At 44.1% G+C, this 26,745-nt stretch overlaps 1 long non-coding RNA gene across 4 annotated transcripts in view; it reads right to left on the reverse strand.

Moving 5' to 3' along the window:
• Positions 1 to 22,284, reverse strand: part of LOC147825879 (uncharacterized) — a 61,737-nt gene extending 39,453 nt beyond the window's left edge. For 2 of the 4 annotated variants that reach the window (XR_015440053.1, XR_015440052.1), the window contains exons 1-2: positions 16,303 to 22,282; positions 10,860 to 10,940 (exon numbers count right to left, since the gene is read on the reverse strand). This is a non-coding gene — a long non-coding RNA (uncharacterized LOC147825879). Of the gene's footprint in view, positions 1 to 10,859; positions 10,941 to 16,302 lie in introns of all 4 variants that reach the window. The other 2 variants (XR_015440055.1, XR_015440054.1) reach the window with 2 other exon arrangements.
• Positions 22,285 to 26,745: the final 4,461 nt, after the last annotated feature.

The following is a 26,745-nucleotide window of genomic DNA, read 5'->3' on the forward strand; positions in this document are numbered from 1 at the left end:
TCAAGAAGATCATACACCCTGATCAAGTGGGATTCATCCCAGGGATGCAGGGATGGTTCAATATACGCAAATCAATTAATGTAATACACTATATCAATAGAGCCAAGGACAAAAACCATATGATTATCTCCATAGATGCAGAAAAAGCATTTGACAAAATCCAACATGCATTTATGATAAAAACCCTACAAAAAATTGGAATAGATGGTCTCTACCTCAAACTGATAGAAGCCATCTATGAAAAACCAACAGCCAATAGCATACTAAATGGTCAAAACCTGAAATCCTTCACACTAAAATCAGGAACAAGACAAGGATGTCCACTATCACCACTCTTGTTCAATATAGTTCTGGAAACATTAGCCAAGGCAATTAGACAAGAGAAAGAAATAAAAGGAATAAAGATAGGAAATGAAGAAGTCAAATTGTCATTATTTGCAGATGGCATGATACTCTATATAGAAGACCCCAAGAACTCCACCAAAAGTCTTCTAGACTTAATAACCAAATTCAGTCAAGTAGCTGGTTACAAGGTCAACACACAAAAATCAATAGCTTTCCTCTACACCAATGACAGACTCACTGAGAAATAGTGCAAATAATTCCTTTCACAATAGCATCCAAAAAACTGAAATACCTAGGAATCATCCTAATGAAAGAAATCAAAGACCTCTTCTCTGAAAACTATGGCACTCTGAAAAGAGAGATTGAAGAGGATATCAGAAAATGGACAGACATCCCCTGCTCCTGGGGAGGAAGGATTACTAGAGTGAAAATGGCCATACTTCCAAAACTGCTATATAGATTTAATGCAATTCCAATTGAAATCCCAGCAGCATACTTCATAGACCTCGAGAAAACAATCCAAAAATTCATTTGGAACAAGAAGAGACCCAGAATAGCAAAAGCAATTCTAGGTAACAGAGACATGGCAGGGGGTATCACAGTCCCCAACCTGCAACTCTACTACAAAGCTACTGTGATAAAAACAGCATGGTATTGGCAAAGAAACAGACTTGAGGACCAGTGGAACAGATTAGAACATGCAGAAACAACGCCAGACACACTCAGCCATCTCATCTTTGACAAAGGAGCCAAACACCCTCACTGGAGGAAACATAGCCTCTTTAATAAATGGTGCTGGAAAAACTGGGCTTCAACTTGCCAAAGATTAAAACTAGACCTATATCTCTCACCATGCACTAAACTAAAATCAAAATGGATTAAAGATTTAAATATTAAAATAGAAACTCTGAACCAGTTGGAACAGAGGTTAGGTAGAACCCTTGAAGACATCGGTGTAGGAAAAGATTTTATGAACAAAACCTCAGTTGCCCGTGAACTAGCACAAACAATCAACAAATGGGATCTCTTCTTATTAAAAAGCTTCTGCACAGCAAGAGAAACCACCAGCAGTGTGAAGAGACAATCCACAATGTGGGAAAAAATCTTCACCTGCTCTTCCTCAGACAAAGGTCTACTATCTCGAATCTAGAAAGAACTTAAAAAGATCAGATCTCCCAAATTTAAAGACCCAATCCAAAAATGGGCATCTGAAATGAACAGACATTTCTCAAAGAAGTAGAATTGGCAAATAAATACATGAAAAAATGTTCAACGTCAATGGTCATTCGAGAGATGCAAATGAAAACAATGCTGAGATTCTACTTCACTCCAGTAAGAATGGCTGCTATCATGAAATCAACCAATAACAAATGCTGGCGGGGCTGTGGGGAAAGAGGAACCCTGCTCCACTTCTGCTGGGAGTGTAGACTGGTGCAAGCACTGTGGAAATCAGTATGGAGATACCTCAAAGAACTAGGACTGGAAATCCCATTTGATCCCGCTATTCCACTGCTGGGGATCTTCCCCAAAGAATTAAAAGAATCATACCACAGTGATATATGTGCACCCATGTTCATAGCAGCACAGTTTGTAATAGCTAAAACTTGGAAACAGCCCAAATGCCCATCAACTGGAGACTGGATAAAGAAAATGTGGTTTTTAAATAAAATGGAGTACTACTCAGCCATAAAAAATGAGAAATTAGAGACATTTATAGCTAAGTGCATGCACATTGAGGCAATACTCTTAAGTGAAATAAATAGGACACACATGTGTAAATACCAAATAGTTTCTCTGGTGTGAGAAACTGAAAGTGTAAATAAGGACTAAATGTATAATAGGTCATGTGAAATAGGAAGGAGCAAAGGGGAAGGAAGTGGGAGGGCTAAGGGAAAGGATAGAAGGGAATGGGATTAATATGAGAAAATGGAAAAATAGGAACAAAATCATTGTAAATAGGGAGGGCTGGAGGGGTTGAAGGGAGGGCTGGGCAAAGGTGAAAAAGAAGAACCAAGAGAGACTATGTAAAGGTGCAAATTTCCAATGATGAATGTCATTATATTGTATACCTAAAATGTAGCAATTACTAGAATGAATAATTGATAATGTAAAATAGGAAGAAAAGGCCCAAAGGGGTAGGGGTCATGGGAGGCACAGGGGAAAGGAAAGAAGGGAAAGGAAAAAATGATGAGAAATGGAAAAAATGGAAATAAAGTCTTTGTAAATAGGGAAAGGTGGAGGGCATAAAGGGAGGACTAGGAATGGGGAAAAAATAAGAACCAAGATGCATTATATAAAGGTACAATTCCCAATGCGAAATGTAAGTGTGTTGTATACCTGCAATAGACCAATAAAAGAATTTAATACAAAAAAAAAAAAAGAGAAAGCAGAATCTGAAAAATTTTCATTCTCTGTAAAGAAGATGATGTCCAACAATATGCTGTCAGAAAGCCCTTAAACAAGGAAGGTAAGAAACCCAGGACCAAAGCACCCAAGATTCAGTGTTGTGTTACTCCACGTGTCCCTCAACACAAATGCCACTATATTGCTCTGAAGAAGCATCATACTAAGAAAAACACAGAAGAGGCTGCAGAATATGCTAAACATTTGGCAAAGAGAATGAAGGAAGCCAAAGAGAAACACCAGGAACAAATTGTCAAGAAGTGCAGCCTGTCCTCTTTAAGAGCTTCTACTTCCAAGTCTGAGGCCAGTCAGAAAGAAGAATGTTTAAGTAACAGATAAATTAGATCTGACCTCAAAATCCTCTAACCCTAACCCTAGCCCTAGCCCTAACCAATCCCTAACCCTAACCCTAGTCCTAGCCCAAACCCTAAAACTACCCCTAACCCCTAACCCTACCCCTAGCCCTAAACCTAACCCTAAACCCTAACCCTAACCCCTAACCCCAACCCTAGCCCTCTAACCCTAACCTCAACCCTAACAGTAACCCAACCCTAATGATAACTCTAACCCCAACCCCAACCCTAACCCTAATCCTAACACTAAATCCCTACCTGTAACCTAACCCGTCCTCAAATCCTAACCCTAACTTCTGTTCTAACCCTAACCCTACTGTAACTCCACCCAAACCTTAACCGTAATCCAAACCCAAACACCAACAACAAACACCAACCCACACACAAATTTAAATGTGAACCAATACACAAACTACAACTTCAAAGTAGAACCCTAAAGGAACAGAAACTCAAAACTAAACCCTAAATACCAACCATAAGTCCAAACACAGATGCAAACATTAACTAATTTTAAACCAAACAGAAATTCAAACACATACCAGCACATTAACCCTGTATCTGAATCAAATACAAACCCAAAGCCAAACACAGACCTGAACAAAAACCCAGAATTGAACCCTAACACAAGCCTGAACAGGAATCTGAACATATATCACAATGTGAACCCTGTACTTCACATAACCAAACAGAAAACCATACACAAATCTGAATACAAACCCAGAATGGAACCCAAACACAAAGCTGAACATGTTCCTGGACTTAAATTCTAACATGAATACAAACATGAATCTGAGCATTAACCTGAACACAAATGTTAAACTCAGTATCATATAATTCACAAAAGTAAATATCAATTATCTTGATACACAATTGTAGAGCATTTTTATATATATGTCAATTGTGTATTATATATCAATTTTATAAAATTGATAGATTATATATTACCCATATTCCTCATTTATTGACCAGCTTCTTTTCCTATGACCAAAACATTAAATGAATTGGTCAATAGATTAACAATTGTATATAGTATGCACCTTACGATGTTCAGAACAAAGAAATGAACAAAGGAATTTCCAACTTGATGACTTTTGCTTTTATTTGCAAAATTCTTAGATGCAGCACTGTAATAGATAACAGAACATAAAACCACAGCACTGTACTCTACAATACAACCAACAAGGGCCCAGGATTTAGCTCAGTGGTTTTGCCACTTACCTCGCAAGTGCAAGGTCCCGAGTTCAATCCCCAGTACCAAAAAAAAAAAGGATGATGCACTTTTATTCTCTCTCCTATCTTTTCTATCCCCACTCTCAGGAGAAGAGCTTGAAACCACACTGTACAGGCTATAAAATATTCAGTTGGCTTAGGAATTGTCTATTGATTAAATTGTGAGTCTGTCTTAGATCTTCATAACTTGCTAGAAGAGCCTTTGGCTGGCATATGGAACCAGAACTCCCTATCCCAATGATCACAATTGAGATCTCAATGATCAATGATATTGTGGCACCTCTGATAGCAAGATAACATTGCAACTAGAGACTTTATAACTCTTTGCAGCCATTCTCCCAGAACAAACATTAGCTAAGGAAACAAGCGGATTATTCATTAATTATGAAATGTCTTTCACAAGAATGCATTATTCCTCCCTTTCACAAGCCTGGTTCTCATCACCGCTCTTCCCTGTATTTGCCTTTATGCTCCTTGGAATGTTGTGTGATCAACAGTGGCAAATCCAGAGCCTTGGTTATTTAGCTTTGCAGAGCTCTTATGCTCTCAACAGGCCCCCATAAAAGCAATCCTTTGTCTTTGTCTTAGACTTTATCCTTGCCATACCCTCAGGTGGTGATGGGGGCATTCACAGCCCCTGATAGCCACCCTTATGCAACCCCAAGCAGTCCAAATACCTAACATCCTCTATCATAGGGCTCTATCATAGGCCCCACAAGACTGGAAGGTTTTGCATAACGCAATAGCAACAGCCACACAAAACTTCAACAGCCCTTGCCAGGGATTTAGCTCAGTGGCTCCGCACCTGCCTCACCAGTGCAAGGTCCTGAGTTTGATCCCTGGTATTGGAAAAAAAATCATAGAATATATAAAACTTCAACAGCCCAGAGGATGAGTTGACCATGATTACACAGCAGTCCGTGTCTCACAAAGGAAGAAAAATCTTCTGAAACTGTATCCATGGCCACTAGAAATTATGGTACTTAACCCTATCCAAGAAAACCCATGGAAACTTCCTGCCCCATTTATTCTGTGATCAGAGTGGCTTCCCTTCCCTTTCCTTGTTCAGTGCTTTCTTCCTGCAAATGAAGCCCTAAAGTTTCACACTGCTGTGTGAGAGCCTGAAATACATAGCTGGGTCTCAATTCTACTCCTCTCCAGTCATAGGATCCTGTCCAGTTACCTATGTTCTATTATCCTCTGTGTCACCCTCCTGCTTTCTCTTTCTTGGTTCCTGCTGCTCATCTCCTCCTCCCTCCCCACCTTTAGGTACACAAGGGTGAAATAAAGAAGAGCTCACTTCCCAGTAGTGTGACAGGGAAAAGCATACTAGAAAACAAGGGCAGTGGGATGGGATTTGGAAGTCATGGACACAAGGTCTCAAGTCACTTCCCCAAGCCCAAAGGAGTCTCCTAAAATGGGGACAGGAAGGAACATGCAGGTGGAGAGGGCTCAGGAGATTGTGGTCTGCAGAACCTGGGGCTGCCCTGAGTTGTGAAAGGGCAAGAAAGGAAGCATGGGAATCCACACAGCCAGTGAAAAATGATGGTTGCCCTGACAAATCCCAGAGCAAAAAGGAGCTGAAAATAAACCCTCCCTCCTTTAACCTCAGTCATTGGGTATTCTGTCTCAGCAAAGAAAAAAGTAACTAAGACAGGACTGTTGATGATTTGTAGCATGGGGAATGGCAAGGAGTGCTGTGAGGAGGTCCAGCAGTTACAAACTTAGAAATGAGAGTACCCAATAGCTGGATGTGACATTGAATCTCTTAACTGAATGACCATGGTCCTGTGGGCCATCATCTCAGTGAATGTTAACACTGAGGACTGATGACTGAGACAAACACCAGAAAGTCAGAATGTAAAACAAATACCCCCTCCCCTTCCACATTTAAATACAAACATGCTTAACATGTCAGCCTTTAAGCAAATACAAAACCATAACCACAGTGAGGTTCTCCTTCACTCCTACTCTAGCACCTATCATCAATTTAAGATAACAAGTATTGATAAGGATGCAGAGAAACTTGAAACCTTACACATGGTGCAGCCTCTGGGTGAAATACTTCGGCATTTCCTCAAAAAGTAGAATATAGACTTACCATACTACTCAACCCTTCCATACCTAAGTAGATACACAAAAGAACAGAAAATATTTATTCAAACAAAATGAATATGTTCTTTATCTCTGTCAAGGACATGGCAGTGGAAAATAGTCCCACAACAAGTTTCAGAAAACTGGATCCAAATGGAAAAAAGAATTCTTCTCCTAGGTGAGACAAGTGGTGGAATTGAAGCTGGACAATGGATTGGACATTCATGTCAAAACCCTTTAATTTCTGGCAGAGTGCCTGCCTTTCCCTTTTATCCTTTCCATACTGCCAACCTTTTGGGTGGTACCACCCACAGCCAGGGTGGGGCTTCCGTCTTCAGTAAATTCATTCAGCCACACCCAGCACCAGGCTAATCCCATAAGTGGGCTAATTTAGTACCACACACTCTTAACCCCAGTATTACACATCCTAGATCTGGCCAGCTCTAAAAAGCACCACCTATAAGTGCACGAGGCTTTGGAGAGACATTGAGATACAAGCTGTAACAGCCACTATCTGGAAAGTATAATATTCAGAGTCCATTGTGTGGCTATTACATTGGAAATGTCCCTCTGTGAATATTACCATAACATTATGAAGTGGTCACAGTGTGGATATTACAATTACAGACCATTCTATGGATAGTATATCAGTATCTGAGGGCAATGTCTGAATATTATTGTACATGAGTACTGCAGGGCACTGCATGGATATTGTTAGTATCAGAGATCACAGGAGATATATTACTACATTGGTTGGTGTGTGGATATAAAATTAGTATTACAGGCCACACTGTGGACATAAAATTACCACTAAAGGCCACAGTGTGGTTATATTAAGATGCCACTGGGAGCCAATGTGGTGGAACACATCTGTTATCCAAACACTTGAGAGGATAAGGGAAGAGAACTGGGCTTCTAGGGCACTTAGACTACGTAGTAAGATGCTGTCTCAAAAAAATGCTATGTAGATTTTATATTAGTCTGAAAAGTCCACAGTGTGGATATTATGGGCCATAGAATAAATAGTATATAATTAATAAAGGGCAACTGTGAGGATACTATCACAGTATTAGGGGCCAGTATGTGGATAATTTATTCACATGAAGAATGTGCTGTGTGAATGTCTTAGTATTAGGACTCCACAGTGTGATATTATGTTGCTAATACAGAGCTACAATGTAGATATTAAATTAGCATTAAGAGCCACAGAGTAAATGTTGTATTAGTTTTGATGCCATTCTGTGTATATTAGTTTTAGATGCTGAAGTGTGGACAGCAATAATAGAGGCTGATCTGTGGATATTAAATTAGTAGTTGAAGAAGCATTGTGGATATTAAATTGCTATTAGAGGCCACTGTGTGGATATTAACACATGCACAGTGGGGCTGTACATGCATGACTGTGCCATGCTACCCAATGAGACAGCCATGCATGTACCACTGGTGGTTCAAGCCACCTGATGGGACAGTCACGCATGTACAACCAGTGGTTCAAGTCAGCAAAAAAGTGTTAAATTAGTATTAAAAGCAGCTGTGTATATACCAAATTAGTATCACATGCTGCTTTGCAGATATTCAGTGAGTTTTAGCGAACATTGTGGAAATAAAGTTAGTATTAGAGGCTGCCTCTGTGGATATTAAATAAGTATTAGAGGATGGCCTGTGGACATTACATTCATACTACATGCACTTTTGGATAAATTTGTAGTAGAGGTTGTTCGGTGGATACTGAGTATTAGGCGCCACCTTGTGGGTACTAAATTAGTGTCACACATCACCTTGTTGATGTTAAAGTAGTATTACATGCCACTATATGGATATTAGTATTAGAAGCTGTTCTGGATATTAAATTATTACAGGTCTCTCCAGGGATATTAAATTAGTAGTAGATACCACTGTGTGACCTTAAAGGCTACTGTGTTCATATTAAGTATTTGAAGCCACTCTGTGAATATTAGTGTTAAAGGCCACTCTGAATATTGGTCCTAAAGGCTGCTCTGTGGATACAAAATTAGTATTAGATGTCATAGTTTGGATATTAAATGTTATTGCAGATAGGTAACTTAATTAGATATCTTGTAGGCAGTTAGGGCCAGCCCAGGAGAAGCCAACAGGGAGGACAGCCAAGGAGCCAACATGGAGGACAATCAAGACACATTCACTGAAAGCCAGAATGGTAAAAAGAGAGAAACTACACACCCTTGTGCTTCCCCTGGGGATAAATTGGCAGTGATTGATATTTTAAACAGGTATCAATCACCTGGATGGGGGTGTCAAGGTCTTAACCCAGCCTCTCCAGGAAATATCCCTGACCCCCCACCCTTACTAAAAATCCTTTTATTCTTGCTACATGACTTGCTCCCCCATTTGACCCCCATTTAATCAATATTACCTATGTGACTGTACTTGTAATCTTATTGGTTGATCATGGTTTTGTCCCATCTCATGCCCACCTTGTAAATTTCCACTGGGTCTTACAATTTTGTCCCACTTTGTACCCACCTAACCACATGGCTTTGCTGTATAAAACATCTTTGAAAAGTGGGGTGGGTGAGCAACACACTTTCCGGGCCCCCTTCTGTCTCTCTTAGGCAGAAGCTTTTTTTCTCCCAATAAATTTTTCCTGCTCTTAACCTCCATTGTTCCTAGAATTCATTCTTCAACTTTAGAGAGCAAAAACTCGCATTTCAGATATCTAGTAGGTTTGGGAGTTACATCCCTTCCCCCTATATCAGTATTAGAGGCCATTCTGTATATACTAAATTAGTATTAAAGTCCAAACTGTGGATACTGCATTATTATTAGAGGCCATTCCATGGCTATTAAATTAGTATTAGAGGTTGCTCTGTGGATACAAAATTAATATTGTTAGGTATTCTGGAGCCCCCATGAAAGCAAGCTCCATCCTCCCTCTTCCACCTGTCCTCTTCCTGTAATGGCGAACAGGGAACTTCCACCTAACTAAGACATGACCCCTCCTAGTTAGGAACTTTCTGCCCCACCAGTTTCATAACCAGATGCTCCCATAAGATAAGGACTTCCTGGAACCTGTTACTCCATCCCCCAACCAATACTTGTTGCTTCATACCCTAACCACAATCAACCACCCCCACCAAAGGACTACATGCTCTCCCACATTCAAAGACCCCATATAAGCCTCCAGCTCAGCTCATGCTGCCACTGGTCTCCATTTTGTGAGTCAGCCCAGCAGGTTGCCCCAATAAAGGCTTGCTGCTTGAACATTCGTGTGCCCCTTCTTCAGCGACCCTTTCATTCTGGTGCCAAAAACCCAGGAGGTGGCGCTATCAGGACTTGTGGGCTTGCCACACCAGGGCTTGGAGCTGCACTCCTGATCACCCCTTCTCAGACCTGCTGAACCAGGGCACATCTCCAGAGCTTTTGGTCCTTTGCCAATGCTGACACCACATTCAACACCAGCCTGATTCTCTCCACAGGTAAATCAAGGGTCACCCTCTCTCGGGTCTCCTGTCTCTTGGGCTCCAGGAAGTCCTAGTGCTAGGCCAGGAGCACTTCCCGGCCTTTCAGGCCAAACCCTCACCACCTCAGAGATGCCTGACTGGTGAACAATTCACCCCTCTCATTTCTGGAGATCGGTTAAGGAACCAGGATGCTCCTTCCCTACCCCCTTCTCCTTGGAGCCTTTGTCCTCACCCTTTTAATTTGCAGACACTTAATGGCCACCACTCAGTCTTGCCCTCCTCAGGACACCCCCCTAGGTTGTCTCTTTAAAAAAAAATTAAAACCCTCGGCTTTGCGGATTTCATTAGGCCAAAGCAATTAATCTTTTACTGTAACACCGCCTGGCCTCAATACTATTTAGATAATGGGTCCCCCATGGCCTGAGAATGGCACTTTTGATTTCATTATGCTCCACGATTTGGACAACTTCTGTCACCACAATGGCAAATGGTCTGAAATCCCTTATGTTCAAGCCTTCTTCACTCTTCGCTCTGGCCCCTCTTTGTGTTCTTCCTGTCCCACCTCTCAAATTCTCCTAGCCCATTCAAAGCCTTCTTCCTGCCTGGATCCCAAAACCCCTTTTGACCCTGCTGATCACTCCTTCCCACACCAACAGCCCCTCCTAATCTGCCTCCTTATGCTCCTCCACCCCAACCAGCCCCTGAATCCCTCCTCACTATGCCAGATATCTCCTGACCCTCTGCTCCAACATCCTATTTCCCTCTCTGACCCTCCATCCAAGGGCGATTCTGGCCCTGATAACCCCAACCTTCCCTCCCCTCCACACACACACAGTCCAGAGACAGCCAAAATCCTCCCCTGGCCTCCCTCCTGCCCCTGCATGAAGTGGCTGGAGCTGAGGGTGTTGTTAGGGTCCATGTCCCTTTCTCCCTCACTGACCTTTCCCAAATTAAAAAGTGCTTAGGCTCTTTCTCTGCAGACCCCAACACATACCTCAAGGAGTTTAGATATCTGACCCAATCCTATGATCTCACTTGGCACAATCTCTATATTATTCTCTCTTCCACTCTTCTCCTGGAAGAAAAAGAGAGGGTCTGGCTGGTGACCCACGCACATGCAGATGAGGTCCACCAGACAGATAACACCAAACCTGTGGGAGCTACTGTCATCCCCGGGGAGGATCCCAATTGGAATTATCAGGTGGGCCATGCAGACCAAGGCCTCTGCAGCTCGATGGTTATCCACCTCATTGTGAGCCTCCAAAGGGCTGCCCTTAAGGCAGTCAACTATGATAAACTCAGAGAAATTACCCAGAGAGAAGATGAAAATCCAGCCCACTTTTTGGCCCACTTAACTGAGGCCCTCTAAAAATTCACCAAGGTTGATCCTACATTGGCCAAAGGGACTTTAATTCTCAACACCCATTTTATATCTCAGTCAGCCCCTGATATCCGGAAAAAACTTAAAGACAGAGGAGGGTCCCCAAATTCCCCAAAGAGACCTCATGAGTATGGCCTTTAAATTTTTCAATGACCATGAGGATCGGGCAAAGACAGAAAAAGCCCAGCATGATCAGGCCAAGTATCAGCTACTGGCTGCTGCCCTGAAAGGCTCCCAGACCAATCAAAGGGGACCTACAAAAACCCCTCCTGGTCCCTGTTTTAGATGTGACAAAGTAGGCCACTGGGCTAAGGACTACCAGTCCCTGAAACCATGCCAGGACCCTGCCCTCTATGCAAACAAAAGGGACACTGGAAGGTAGACTGTTCTCTCTCCCCTCAGTGCAGAAGGCCAGTCCCCTCCTCCCTTTCCATGAGAGAATCTGGTCCATCTCTGCCTGACCTGTTGGGTCTAGCTGCAGAAGATTGATGGTGCCCTGGGACGTTGGCCCCTTTGCCCATCACATCAAAGGAGCCCAGGGTAACTATCCACGTGGCAGATAAGCCGATCTCTTTTCTTATTGATACTGGGGCCACTTATTCTGCCTTGCCTGAATGCCCCAGACACATGCATCCCTCTGGGGTCTCGACTGTGGGAGTTGATGGACTTGTTTCCTCCCCACTGGCCACTGAGCCCTTATCCTGCCATATACAGGGCCTCCCCTTCTCCCACTCATTTCTCCTTTTCCCTCATTGCCCTGACCCTATTTGGGGACAGGATTTGCTCTCCAAATTTAAGGCAGCCATTTCTTTCCAGTTTCCCACTGCCGAATCTGCTTTCATTCTGGTCCTCAGCCAGCCAGACCCCCCTAACCATAACCTCCTACTGCCGCCTGATGTGGTAGACCTGATAGTTTGGGATACCTCTTCCCCCTCAGTTGCTGCTCATCATATCCCCATTTGTATCACCCTCTGAGACCTCTCCCAGTTCCCAAACCAACCCCAATATCCCATATCACAGACCCACCAACAGGGGCTAAAACCCATTGTCACCCACCTTTTGTCCCGCAGACTCCTCAGACCCACGCACTCCCCCTACAACACTCCCATCCTGCCAGTAGAAAAACCTGATGGTTCCTATAGATTAGTCCAAGACCTCTGCATAATCAATGCGGCAGTCTTACCCATTCACCCAGTCGTCCCTAACCCCTACACCTTGCTGTCTCAAATTCCCCCAGGAACCACCTACTTCACTGTTTTAGATTTAAAAGATGCCTTCTTCACCATCCCCTTACACCCTGAAAGCCAAAACCTTTTTGCCTTCACCTGGACCGACACAGACACCAGTCATTCCCAACAGCTAACCTGGACCATTTTGCCTCAGGGATTCTGAGATAGCCCCCATTTTTTTGGACAGGCCCTCGCCTCTGATTTAACATCCCTCTCCCTGACCCCCAGTTCTGTCCTCCAGTATGTCAATGATCTCCTCCCCTGCAGCCCCTCTCTCAGACTCTCACATCAATTGCACAGCAACCCTCCTCAATTTCCTAGCCAGACTAGGATACCAGGTCTCCCCTACCAAGGCTCAGCTCTCCACCCCTGAGGCCACTTACTTGGGCATTTCCCTCACCCCTACTGAGTGGAAGATTACCATGGACCAGCACAGCCTCATTTCTTCCCTTACCCACCCCCCAACTCTAAGCCCAATATCCTCTCCTTTCTGGGGTTGGTGGGATACTTACACGTTTGGATTCCAAATTTCGGTATTCTAGCCAAACTCCTCTATGAGGCCACTAAGGGAGACCTCAAGGAACCTCTAGATCCCTCTATTAATATTACCCTTGCCTTTAGAGCCTTACAGTCAGCCCTCCTGTTGGCCCCTGCCCTCACCCTTCCCAATCTTACCCGACCCTTCCTTCTATATGTAACAGAAAAACAGGGCATGGGGGTCAGAGTCCTGGGACAACAAAAGGGACCTACATTTGCACCAGCTGCTTACCTTTCCAAACAATTAGACACAGTCAGAGGATGGCCAACCTGCCTCCGGGCCTTGGCTGTGGCAGCCATGCTGGCTCAGGAAAGCCGTAAGTTCACCTTTGGCCAACACACAACCATCCTATCTCCTCACCACTTAAATGACCTACTCTCACACAGAGCCACAAAACATCTCTCACCCTCTAGGCTCCAAGTCTTTCACCTTATGTTCATTGAGTCTCTTGAGTTCTCAATAAGTAACTGCTCCTCTCTCAATCCTCCCACTCTCATGCCTATTCCCAATACAGTGCTCTCCCACTCCTGTACAGAAGCCCTAGATATCTTAGCCCCCCACTTCCTGCATATTCTCCCTGAGCCCATATCTGAGGCAGAGGAAACCTGGTTCATAGATGGCAGTTCCTCTTTCACCCCTGAGGGACACCAAGTCACAGGCTATGCCATAGTCTCCTCAAGCTCAGTTGTAGAATCCAACCCCCTTCCCCCAGGCACCTCCTCGCAGAAGGCAGAGCTTGTTGCCCTCACCCATGCCCTCACCCTAGCACAGGGAAGGACCATCAACATTTACACTGATTCCAAGTATGTATACCACATCCTTCACTCCCAAGTGGCCATCTGGAAAGAGCGTGGTTTTCTCTCCACTAAAGGGTCCCCCATAGCCAATGCCCCCCTTATCCTCCACCTACTTGAGGTGGCCCAGTTACCTGCCAGAGCCACTGTCATCCATTGCAAGGGACACCAAGCCAACAGGGACCCCATCTAACAGGGCAATAACAAAGCCGATCTTGAGGCTAAGCGAGCTGCTCTCTAGCCCACCCCAGCCCCACAGCTCTTGGCTATTCCTCACCTTCTCCCAAAATATTCTGCAAGGGAAAGAGAGGCCCTTCTCCAAGCAGATGCTGCCTCACAAGGAGACTGGCTTCTCACTCAGGGCAGATATATTCTCCCACAAGATCAAGCCCACAACATACTTTCTACAGTCCACCAAGCCTTACACATAGGGACCAAGCCCTTACATCACCTTCTCAAACCCCTCCTAACCTGCCCAAACCTTCTCTCTCTCTTATAAGACATCACCAAGTCTTGCTCAATTTGCTCGCTCATCTCCCCTCAAGGGGGACTCCACCCTCCTTCCATCCCTACTCATCAGGCCAGAGGACATGTCCCGGGAGAAGACTGGCAAATTGACTTCACCCACATGCCACCCCATAAATGGACCAAATACTTCCTCACCATAGTAAACATCTTCTCAGGCTGGGTAGAAACTTTCCCTACCACCTCTGAAACCATGGCAGAGGTGGCCAAAGTCCTCCTATCAGAAATCATCCCTCACTTTGGGCTCCCCAGATCTCTGCAGTCAGATAATGGCCCAGCATTTATTTCAAAAATCGCCCAACAGGTGGCTGAGGGCCCTGGTATCTCCTGGAGACTTCACATCCCCTACCAGCCCCAATCATCAGGAAAGGTAGAAAAGGCTAACAGTATCATAAAGGCCCACCTTACCAAATTAACTCTAGAGCTTCAACAGCCCTGGACTGCCCTTCTCCCCATTGCTCTCACTTGCATCTGTATTAGTCCTCACAGCCCCACCTTTCTCAGTCTGTTTGAGCTTATGTATGGTAGGCCATTCCTCCTAAGCCATCTTCCCTCCACAACTCCCCCTTTAGGTGATTATTTGCCTGCTCTAAACCTGGTTCAAAATCTCCTAAGAGAACATGCAGACTCCTGTCTTCCTAAACTTCTCCCTATCCCACCCTCCTCTGTTCCCCTCGCCCCTGGCAACTGGGTCCTTCTAAAAGCCCTACGCCCCACCGACCTCTCCCCTCATTGGACAGGCCCTTTCCAGGTCCTCTTGACCACCCCAACAGCAGTTAAACTCCAGGAAAATGTCCCCTGGTTCCACATTTCCAAGCTCAAAAAGACCAAACCCCTTTTGCTCAATCCACCCCTTACCCCTTCTGCCTTTTCCTGTTCTCCTCTAGGACCTACATGGCTTAAGTTAACCAGGATTGCAGAACATCCCTGACCCATGACTGAAACCTCATAATAGGTCATCATACATGAAGAAAGACTCAGGGCTTTCACCAACCAGATGGTCCATGAACTTCTCCTAGGTGATTGTAAAAGAATCCCCACCAGCCCCAACCAGGCCACTTCACCAGCCTAAAGACTGACTTGACCGACCAACAACAAGGAATACATGACTCAGGCTTGGTTGTGTTCACAATTCCTTTACTTCATTTCCCACCTGCAATAAGACTTACATTGACTTCCCCCCTGAGGAAATTTCTCTTTATACTTTCCTTATTATTTGCTGGTTATCTCTTCCTGCTTTGCTTCCCCCATGTCCGGAAGGCCCCTCTGTCTCCAAACCCTGGGAACTCAATTCTTCTCCCATGTTGTCCAACAGTCCCTTTCAGGAGAGGTCTGAGACCTCATCTGCCACCTCACTTACTCGAAAAAGACCTGCCCCTTCTGTGCCCCCTATGAAAGTTCCTCCCCTAACTCCACCTGGCACCAAAGGGGAGATCTAGCTGTCCTCCTTGGATATTGCCACCATTGCCAACCCATTAGACCAATCCACTGGCCCCAGGGGCTCCTAAACCACTTTTGGTTTCCCCCTGAGTTCCATACCAGATTCTTAGTCCATCTTTTCTGCTACCTTCCGACTTTCCCTCAACACCCTAAGCCTGAAATGCCCCATGAGTATTATATTAGAATGATTTTACAGATAACAGTTTTCTTTGACTTCCACAAAAGGACACGAATCCCTTTTGTTCCTGACACCTTCTGAGAGGAACTTACCAAATTCTTCCCTCACAACCTCAAGCCTTCATGGTTATCGTGTTGTCCAAAGTCCTTTTACCCACCTCTCATCATTCCTCTCCCTACTAGATCTGGCCACCATGGCAATCATTGCTGCTCCCAAAGAACTGGCACTCTGGCAATTTCACACCTACCAAGTATGGCAACATAGACAGAAATGTGGCCGGCAAAAGTGCTACAGGGGTTCCCACACCATACCAACTTCCCAGCCAACCCCTTCTTCCCCCAAAACATCATACCCGATCAGCAGGAAGTAGATACAGAAGAAGAGACCGTCATCCCAATTCCATAACAAATCAAAGGCTGGGATGTTAGGTATTCTGGAGCCCCCACGAAAGCAAGCTCCATCCTCCCTCTTCCCCCTGTCCTCTTCCTGCAATGGTGAACAGGGAACTTCCACATAACTAAGACATGACCACTCCTAGTTAGGAACTTTCTGCCCCACCGGTTTCATGACCAGATGCTCCCATAAGATAGGGACTTCCTGGAACCTATTACTCCATCCCCCAACCAATACTTGTTGCTTCATACCCTAACCACAATCACCCACCCCCACCAACAGACTATGTGCTCTCCCACAAAGACCCCATATAAGCCTCCAGCTCAGCTCATGCTACTGCTGGTCTCCATTTTGTGAGTCAGCCCAGCAGGTTGCCCCAATAAAGGCTTGCCGCTTGAACATTCATGTGCCCCTTCGGCGACCCTTTCAAATATTAGATACTACTATGTGGATATTAACAGTATTAGATTCTGCTCTGTGGATATTAAATTATATTGAAAGAGGAATTTTGCCTCCATGGTTCAAGCTGGACTTACCATGGGAAATCCTCTACTTGAAATTTTCTTTGTTCAAAATGTCATTCACTGAACACATGTATATGAAGCACCTATCATGTGCAGGCATGTTTGCAGTCACTTAGCACCTAATTCAAGGAGAAACACAGACAAACCTCTCAGCCCACCTCACAGGCCTGGACATGTCTGGGGCAACTTCCACATCTCAGGAATGTCTTTGTCTCTAAAGTAGTTTTGTCTTTCCACCTAGATGCAAATAAGATATTAACCTCATATTTTGAATTACCCAATGTGCTTTTTGCCAGTATTATATGTGAGCCAATGTCATGCTTAATCCTGCCTGTTAATTCATATTCAAATTCTGTAACCAATGAATGTATACCAAGATTGCCTCACTTGTAATGCCCCCTCCCAGAATGTATACCTTCTTTGCTCAAATGTTGGACAGGGCCAGTCTCCTGAATGTGAAAGTAGGCTGGCCCACCGGGGCATAAATAAAGCTTTACTTTCACTTTGTCTCCAAGGCTCCTGGTGTGCTTTCCATCCTCTCGGTCTAGCAGTAAGGAGTTTTATCAGTGAAATGGAAACTTTGCCATTTCATATTACAGGGTGTCCTGTGGATATAAAATTAGTATTAGGCACCACTGTGTACAAATTACTATTAGGGGTCCACTATTTAGTAGCATAGACCCCTCTGTTGCTTTGATACTAGTACCAGAGGCCACTGTGTGGATAGTACTTCAGCACTGCAGGCCACAGTGAGCAAATCTCATCACTTACTCCAGACCACAGTGTGGCATTATCTTATGGGTGTTCAGTGGAAACAGTCATCACTGTGAATAACAGCTTCTGCACCAAGCCCTTCTTCTGCTGAGTTCTCTGGAGACCCACCCCTCCAACCTGCACTTAGGCCACAGACAAGAATCTTTGCACTGATGTTTACACAGCAGACACAGGCACTACTGTTCCCATGCTTGAACCCTCCCTCCTTAGTCCCACCCCAGTGTGAAAATGAGTCAGCCTCAAGCCTATATGAGCCCAGCAGAGTGGGGACCATCAAGGCAGGCACACTGCAGAAGCTGGTGAATCACCTTGTGCCTGCCCATGGAAGTGGCAACCCTCTTCTTCATGCCCACATTCCCATACACCTACACCTATAAGCTCACCACTACACAATAGGTGCTAAAACTGCTGTTCCTCAGGTGTGCTCCTTGTCCAAATCCAGGAGGATTTGCTACCTCCTGGCAGACCCTTGGAATGCTCTGCACCTCTCTGTGTCCCAATTTTCTCTGTGAAAGCTGGGGTGATCTGAGGATCACTATCCAAGCATGTAGTTGGGACCAAGAGGGCTGAGGCTCAGAAGCACCTCCCCCAGGCCAGGCTATGTCAGGGTCAGTGACCCAGGGCTGTAGAACCTCCCCTCCACCATGAAAAACTCTCTACCTGTGGCCTCATTTAACTGAATCCTCAGACAATGCAATTTCCCCATTTTTGAATGAAGTTCTGAATCCCAACTCTGAGTTCCCTGCCTATATATAGTTAGAGTGGGGACTCCCCCTTAGAGTAGAGTGAGAGGCCTTGGTCTCACTGATGTATCTGAGCAGGATATGGCAGGGTTCATTCACTGAACACATGTATATGAAGTACCCATCATGTGCAAGCATGTTTCCAGTCACTTAGCACCTAATTCAGGGAGAAACACAGACAAATCTCTCAGCCCTCCCCTATTTCCATTCTCATCAGGGAAGGAGACAGTCCCCCTAGACTGCCTGGCAGGTGGGGGCACTAAAAGAGGATGCTAAGAGGCCACCCTCTCCTGACCTCCTCTATGTATGGATTCCTTCACCCCAACTGTGAGGATGAGTAAATCAAGAAGTGAGTGAGTGGGCTTAGGGCCAAGAGAGAAGGCTTCGGTCTCCAGAGTGGAGGAGATTTGAGGAACTGAGTTTGAAGGGAGCTGGGAAATCCCAGATGCCAACATGTTGTTGATTACTAGTAGAGGGATGGGGGCTAGGGCTTTGCCTGCAGAAGGAGGAAGACAGGTAACCAGGCAGCACAGGGGTTGCTGGGGATAGTGAAAAGCAGGCCCCTGGGAAGATAGACCCCCACCACCACAGACCATCCCAGCCAGACATGCCCACACAATCTTGTATGAAGGCTGTATAGAAACAGTGAGAAGCACACTGCTCATATGAGCCTCATACATTTACTCAGTGCCCAGGGGCATGTGGGGTGGTCACTACCCTGAAGAATTTTGCCCATCCCCAGACCTGGCCAGACTAACCAGCTATGTCCTACATCCTGATCACCATGCTGGGCTCAGAATTCTCCACAAATCTACAAATTCCTGACCCAGCTGGAGGACCTAACGACCAGTGAGGCCAAGCCTGAGGATGGGGAGGCCTGAGGTGGGTGTCTGAAGGCATGGGTGGGGTAGTCATGACTGAGCCCCACTGGGAGGGAGCTCTGACCACTAGATTCTCATCCACTGAGAGAACAACCTCCCCAACTGGCAGCAGATGTTCCATCCAAGGTGATTGGATCCAGCAGAGGCAGAATCTCATCCCATTCCAATCCTGTCAGCACACCTTCCTGATGCTGTGGATCTCCAGCCACTGATACAATCACCTCCCAGTGTGGTAGCAGACTGTTTCCAAGATCACCAGGAACCATCTGACTCAGAAGTGGTACAGCCTAATGTCATTCCACCTGCAACAGCATATCTTCTGGCTGCTGTGATCTCCAGCCAGCTGAGTCTCCATCCACTAGACAGAACCACTTTCTAGAGTGCCAGCATGCTCTTCATCCAAGGTACAACAGGAGCTAGCCCATACAAGAGAGGCTGAGCCTGCCCCATTCCACCTCCAGAAGCACATCTTCCAATGAAGTTGATCTTCACCTACCAGATTTTCTGTCCATCAGAAATCTACATCCCTCTGTGGTAGCACACCCTCTTTGCAAAGAAAAAGAGGAGCCAGATGAAATAATAGATGTCAAGTCACACCCCATTCTAACTCTTGCAGCATATTCTCTGACTGCTGGGTCTCATTTCTATTCTTTCTCAGTCATAAGATCCTATCTAATTACATATCTTTCATTATCCTCTACTTTACTCTCCTGCTTTCTCTCTTGGTCTCTCCTCCTCAACTCCTCCTTCCTCCTTCCAGGTATACAGGGATCCAATAAAGATACCCCTGCCAGAAGAGCTCACTTCCCAGTGAATCATCAGGGCCAAACACACCAGCAGTTATAGTTAGCAAGATGGAATTTAGAATGCATGAACATGTGTCCCATGTAACTTCTCCAAGGGACTGAGGGACCTCCTAAGGTGGGGATGGGAAGGGACAAGCAGGTGGAGAGGGCTCAGGGGAGGACTGTGTTCCACAGAACCCATAGCTGCCCTGACCATCAAGAAGGTGAGGAAGGATGAGAATTCACATGGCCAGTGTAGATTGAAGGATGACCTAAGGGGACCCACAGGAAGAGAAACTGGGTGAGGAGGCCTCAGATGATTTTAACTGGTGTCAAAAAATCCAGGAATCAACCAGGGAGCTGTGCAGCAGCCACAGATCCTGCAGGCATGAGGGTGCAGGCATACATGGCACTGGGCCACATAAATCACCATACACTCACCTGAGTGGCCTTGGCTCAGAGGCTCCTTGTCAAGTTCAAGGAGAAGATGAGGCAGTTGGAGTAGAGTTCAAAGTGCCCATGGTCTGGCACCACCCTTTTCTGTTTCACCCTCCTTTCATGCAACAGAATGTCCTGAAGCTTGACTTGCAATGACAGAGCTCTGAGCAGCTGAAAAAAATGGGATTTGTTGCCCCATAGCAGTCATTCAGGACAAGAAACTATTAATGTTTGCATGGAATAGGTAATGACGAGAAGTGCTGTAAGCAGACCCAGGTGCTGCAGATAGAAATGAGAGAACTCACTAGCTTAATGTGACATTTCATCTCTTATCTAAATGTCTGTAATCCTGTGGCCCATCATCTTGTTACTAGTCACTTAGGTTCACATGCTCAGGTTCATTTGCTCAACACTGAACAAATCAAAGAAGGCCATTTATTTTGGTAAAAATAAAAAACATTGACTGAAAGCTAACTCCAAAAAGATGAGAGGGGGCATTTTCCTCAAATCACTATCTCATTGCTCTTACCATAGGTTGGGATCTTTACTATCAAGGAACAGTAAGGGAGGGAATACAATGAAACAATAGACAAGTTCAGACTTCTACTGTCCTTCCCAGGACCTCCCATGCCTAGGGGAATGAAATTTGGCTTGACATCCAGATGCCAAGATCTGCATAATCCATCCATTCATCAGGGCTAAGAAGAGGTGGGGGTAGATATTTATGCTCTAGGCTGGAGAAAGTTTGGGGGAAAAAAATCTAATTTAAGTTGCCTTTTGCAGTGTCCATTACAGATCTCACTGAATGTTGGCACTGAGAACTGGCAACTGAGACAGAATGCTGGAATGTGAAATTATTATAGACAGCCATTTTAGGCAGAAATATTATAGGCAGTCAGATAAGGGTGGGCCCTCAGGAGAGAGTCAAGACACAGAGTGAAAACATATTTCAACTGTTGTAAGACCGAGGGCCTTACCAAACGCTCCGAGGAGCTGAAGTGGAGCACACCCGGGAAGGAACACACCGGCCATGTTGGGAAACAGACCTTTATTAGTCTGGCCAGACAGCACTCCTGAAGCAAAATAGCTCAGAGAGGCACCTGGCTCAGAGTCCGAGGTTGTTTTATAGGGGGTTAAGGGGGGGGGGGGTTAACATGTGGATTCACAGAAAAAAAAGGAACAAAGGTTAGCGGCTCATTGTCACCTGCTAATGTTCAGCAGACATCCTGACTGACAGTTATGACCACCCTGTTTACAGATTGTCCTATAGATACTGGGCCCCGGGACATTTGGATTTAGGGCAAACAGATGGCTGAGTAACCTTGCCCTATTACTGATTGTCCATTGTCCCGAGGCAAACACACTCCAACCATCAAATTTACAACAGAATCTAGGGGAGTAATTAACTTTTGAATCACACAGTCCCACACTGTCACCAAAGATGCATCAGGTGGAGGCCAGGCCTCAAGACAATAACAAAAGGACCAGGCCTACATACTTCCCCAAGGGATGAGATTAAGTGGTAACACCTGGTCTAATAAACTCTAGATAGGCATCAGTCAACTCAGTGAGTAACCAAGACCCCCAGATCCATCACCTACCTGAGTTTATTCTTTCCACACACACTTGCTATGTGACATGTTCCCCCACTGGGTCACTATTACTTAAGTGACTATACTTGTAAACTTATTGGTTAATTATAGCTTTAACTCATATTGTACCCATGTGGTTTTTGCTTTATAAAACTTTCCTGTAAAGTGGGATCCTAGGCTATCCATTCAGGACCGCCCCGCCCCCGCCCCCCCACCTCTCAGAAGCCATCCTCTCAATAAAACTTTCCTACTCTTAACCTCTGTTATTCCTAGAATTCATTCTTCAAATTTAGAGAACGTGAATTCAACATATCAGACATCTAACATGTTGGAAATTATAACATTCCCCTTGTGATACCAAAGCGACTCCATTTTGCTAAAATCCACTATTCCCCTAGTCTCTATTGTCCTCACAAATAATGGTTAAAATGTGTTTGCTCTGGGACAAAAGACACAATCTGTAACGAAGCAAAGTTCCTAAATTAATTACTCAACCATTTGTTTGCCCAGGAAATGAACGTTCCGGGTCCACTATCTATAGAACAATCTGTCAATGTGCTGACCATCAGTATGTGACAGTCGACCACTAACCTTTGTTCCTCTTTTCCCCCATAAAACCTACATGTAACTGCCCCTCAAACCCCCGATGGGCCTAGCCAATCAGAAATATACATTTCATGCTTGCTAAATGCCAACCAATCATGTAACTGCTAAGTGAAAAATCTCCAAACCTTGCTGTAACCACAATAAAAACCCTGCTAATTTGAAAATCGGGGCTCTCAATTCTGATCCACTGCGTCGGTGACGGTTGGGAGCCCCTGCTTAAGCTTGAATAAACGGCCCTCGTGTGCTTACATTGGAATCGGCTTCCTGGTGGTCTTTGGGACTTCACGATCTGGGCATAACACCCTTACATCCTATTTGGAGGTCCTGATTTCATCCCTGTATCAAAATTACTCCTTCCACCCACCCTTCATGTGAACTGAGAATGAGATGCTTAACATTTCAGCCATTAAGGAAATATAAACTACAAATGCAGTGAGATTTTCCTTCACTCCTACTGAATGGGAAATGTGCCTTTCTGTAGTTAAAGCTGGACTTGCTGATGGAGGGGTTCTCCCCCCATACCCTCAACATTTCCAGGCTTGCCTGGCCCAACAGTCCTTCTCAAACACCTCAGGAATTTTCTCTGTTATCAAACAGCTAGTTACTTCTACCTCCCTGCCAAAAGTACATAAAATATAACTCTGTGCTTTGAGCTTACTGTCTGATAACCAATGAATTTACTGAGCTCATATGACTTGTACTCTTTATAACTCCTGCAAGCCTGCCCCTCCTGAAAGTATAACATGCCCTGCTGAACCTCAAAAGGGGGGTCAATCTCTTGTGTAAACCCAGGCTGCTCCACCAGTGCTGAAAATAAAGCTTGTTCTACACTTTGCCTCCGAGACTCCTATAAGAACTGGAACACATAACCAAACTTCCTGCTGCACTACTGCAGCACCTATCATCAGTACAATTTAAGGAAATAAGTGTCGGTAAGGTTGCAGAGAAACTAGAACCTATACACATGGTACAGGCTCTGTGTAAACTACTTAGGCATTTCTGAAAAAAAAAATGAATATAGATTTGTAACAAGCCCTAAAAAAATTGTTTTTCTTTGAAGACAAGTGGCTTTGAGGCCTAGAGTATGAACAGCTTCCCCCACCACCACTCAGCCTTAAAAAGTGGCAAAATATACAGATAGCCCAAGAAGAAGGCCAGAGACCTGGTTTCTTTTCCACCAAAAAAAGATAAGACAAAAAATATGGCTGAAACTGGCAAAGCAAGTATGAAGATCTGCATTGTCTCTCAGGGTCCTCCCCCTTCCTTAATATAAAACACCCTTGGCCCATCTGTAAACAGAGATGGTGATGTGAGAAAAATGGGTCCCTCTAACACCTTGGAGCTAGCTTTTTTTTTTTTTGGTACTGAGGATCGAACTCAGGACCTTGCGCTTGAGAGGCAGGCACTGGAACCACTGAGCTAAATCCCCAACTCCTTGGAGCTAGCTTTAAATAAATCCTTTTTTACCCAAATATATGCCCTCCTTTGGTTTGGTCAGTGACAAGCAGACAAACTTGAGCCTATGAGCCTAAATGGCTGGTAACACTTTGGGTGACCATGAAGAGTCTTTACCTGCTCCTGAAAGCCTTGCATCCTACCAATCACTTGGGAGAAGAGATCGCTTGCTCATAGCTAGCTCAACCTGCTATTGGGACTTTAGGGACATTCTAGCACCTGCCAAGGACACCTTTGAACCCTAAAAATTCTCCCTTTTTTCCCATCTGCTGCATCAGCTGCCTATACATGCTTTTGTTGGTTTAAAAAAAAAGGTTCTGGGAGCTCTGATCTAGTAAACTTACAAGTTCAAGGTTCCATCTTATTCAGAGATGATGGGCTTGTGCTACTTTGCAGCTCCCTAATAAAGTTTCAGTTACCTGTAACTTAAAAGGGGTGATTTTATTGTGATACACCATACATATGAAAACAACATTCTGATTTCATAGGGCTGTCTTTAAAAAGATTCATTAAAATAAGATTGGCTAAGATATAGATGTTTTGCCTTTGTGTTTTTGTGGGGAATATTGTGTCTAAACTGGATTATTTTTCATATTAGATAAGACAAATTTCTGACCATCTATATCTAAATTTTAGCACAATAAAAATGTCTTAGATTGGGGCCAGGGATTTAGCTCAGTGGCTCTGCACTTGCCTTGCAAGCACATGGTCCTGAGTTTGATCCTCGGTATCAAAAAAAGTCTAAAATTGACTAAGATCTATAATATATTAGGGCAAAGAATAAAAGCTTCAAAAAATTCAAATTCAGTTTAATTAGGCAAGCAATCTCCTTTGAAATATATATTTCCAACCTGGGTACAACCCCAGTCCTACCTTCAGATGTGCAAATTTAAGATTAAGTATTTCATAAGATGATTAAAAAATATGATAATAATATAACTTTCCACCCTACAGAGCCACAGGGGATTATACTTCATAGAGTTAAATGTGATAGATTAATAACTACCATAAATTGTCATTTTCTAAGCTGTGCTTGATGCTATGGTATCGCTGATTGTAACAATTGGCCTAACATGTTGTGATTGATCTAATCAGTTTTCCTTCCTGGTATAAGGAAAATAAAATAGCCTCAGAGTCATTAGGGCCTCAAAACCTAAACACAAGCCATATCTGGAAGAGACCTCTGAAAAGCAATCATTCCACAAGGGTTTTAAACACAAGCAATAAAGATACCTACATTAAGCGATTTTGAAATATCAACCCAGGAATTAAACCAAGGACAGTACAAAAAAAAAAAATGAGAAGACATTTAAGCAAGGCACAAACACAGGCTTCCATACCACAAAAAGGAAATTCTGGGGGAAATGAGGTGGAAAAGTTGGATAATCAACAACCTGGACACCCTGAACTGATAGCACAGGAAGTAACAAAGCAGATACATGAGGCTCTAGAAAAATTCAAAGCAGAAATAATCTCCCAGATAAATACAGAAATGGTGAGTAGAGTGAAAGACATGATTAGAGGCTCTAGAGCAGAAACAGATGAGAAAATAGATGAGATCAGAAACATGCTGGAAGCCATGAATGCCCAGCATAAGAAAGAAATGGAAACCATGATTGCCCAACATAAGAAAGAAATGGAATCTATAAAACAGATTCAAACGGATATTCAGGAGATTAAAAACTCCATTGAAAGCATTCAGAGCAGATTAAGAGAATCTGAAGACAGAATATCAGATATAGAAGACAGGATTGCAGTTAAGGACCATGAAAACAGAGATTTCTTAAAGATAGTAAGGGATCATGAGAAGTCAATCCAACAGCTGCTAGATGATGGAAAGAAGAATAACATAAGACTGATAGGAGTCCACGAAAAAACACGAGAAACTACAGTAGACATGAAAAAACTGTTCACAGAAGTAATAGTTGAAAACTTCCCAGACAGAGGTGGAGAATTGGACATACAGATAAGTGAGGCATATAGAACTTCACCCAGCCACGATAAAACAAAAATCTACACATAGATATATAATAGTCAAGATCCCAGAAACCCAACAGAAGAACAAAATTCTACAGGCAGTTAGAGAAAAGAAACAAATCACCTACAAAGGAAAGCCCATCAGAATCACAGCAGATTTCTCAACACAAACCCTCAAATCAAGGAGAGCCTGATGTGAAGTATTTCAAGCCCTAAAAGAAAATAACTTCCAACCAAGACTGTGGTATCCGGAAAAATTATCATTCAAAATCGATGGGGAAATTATATACTTTCACGACAAAGAACACCTGAGAAATTTCATGAACACCAAACCAGCACTCCAAACAATTTTATGCAATATCCTAGAAAAAGACAATGAAGGTCACAACTCCATGAGAGACAACAGAGAGAAGACACCATGAAAGGTAAGGTACTAAAGGGAAAGGGAGAAGAATATGAAAAGAGCCAACAACAATAAAACATCATGGCAAGAATGAGTCAATATCTCTCAGTTATAACTATCAATGTTAATGGCCTCAATTCACCAATCAAAAGAAATAGACTGGCAGAATGGATTAAGAAACAAAACCCAGCAATATGCTGTGTACAAGAAACACACCTAACTCA

The sequence above is a fragment of the Heterocephalus glaber genome, unplaced genomic scaffold (genome assembly GCF_053883595.1).
Source record: "Heterocephalus glaber isolate CG9 unplaced genomic scaffold, H.glaber_assembly_v1.0 deba00001481, whole genome shotgun sequence".
NCBI lineage: Eukaryota > Metazoa > Chordata > Mammalia > Rodentia > Bathyergidae > Heterocephalus > Heterocephalus glaber.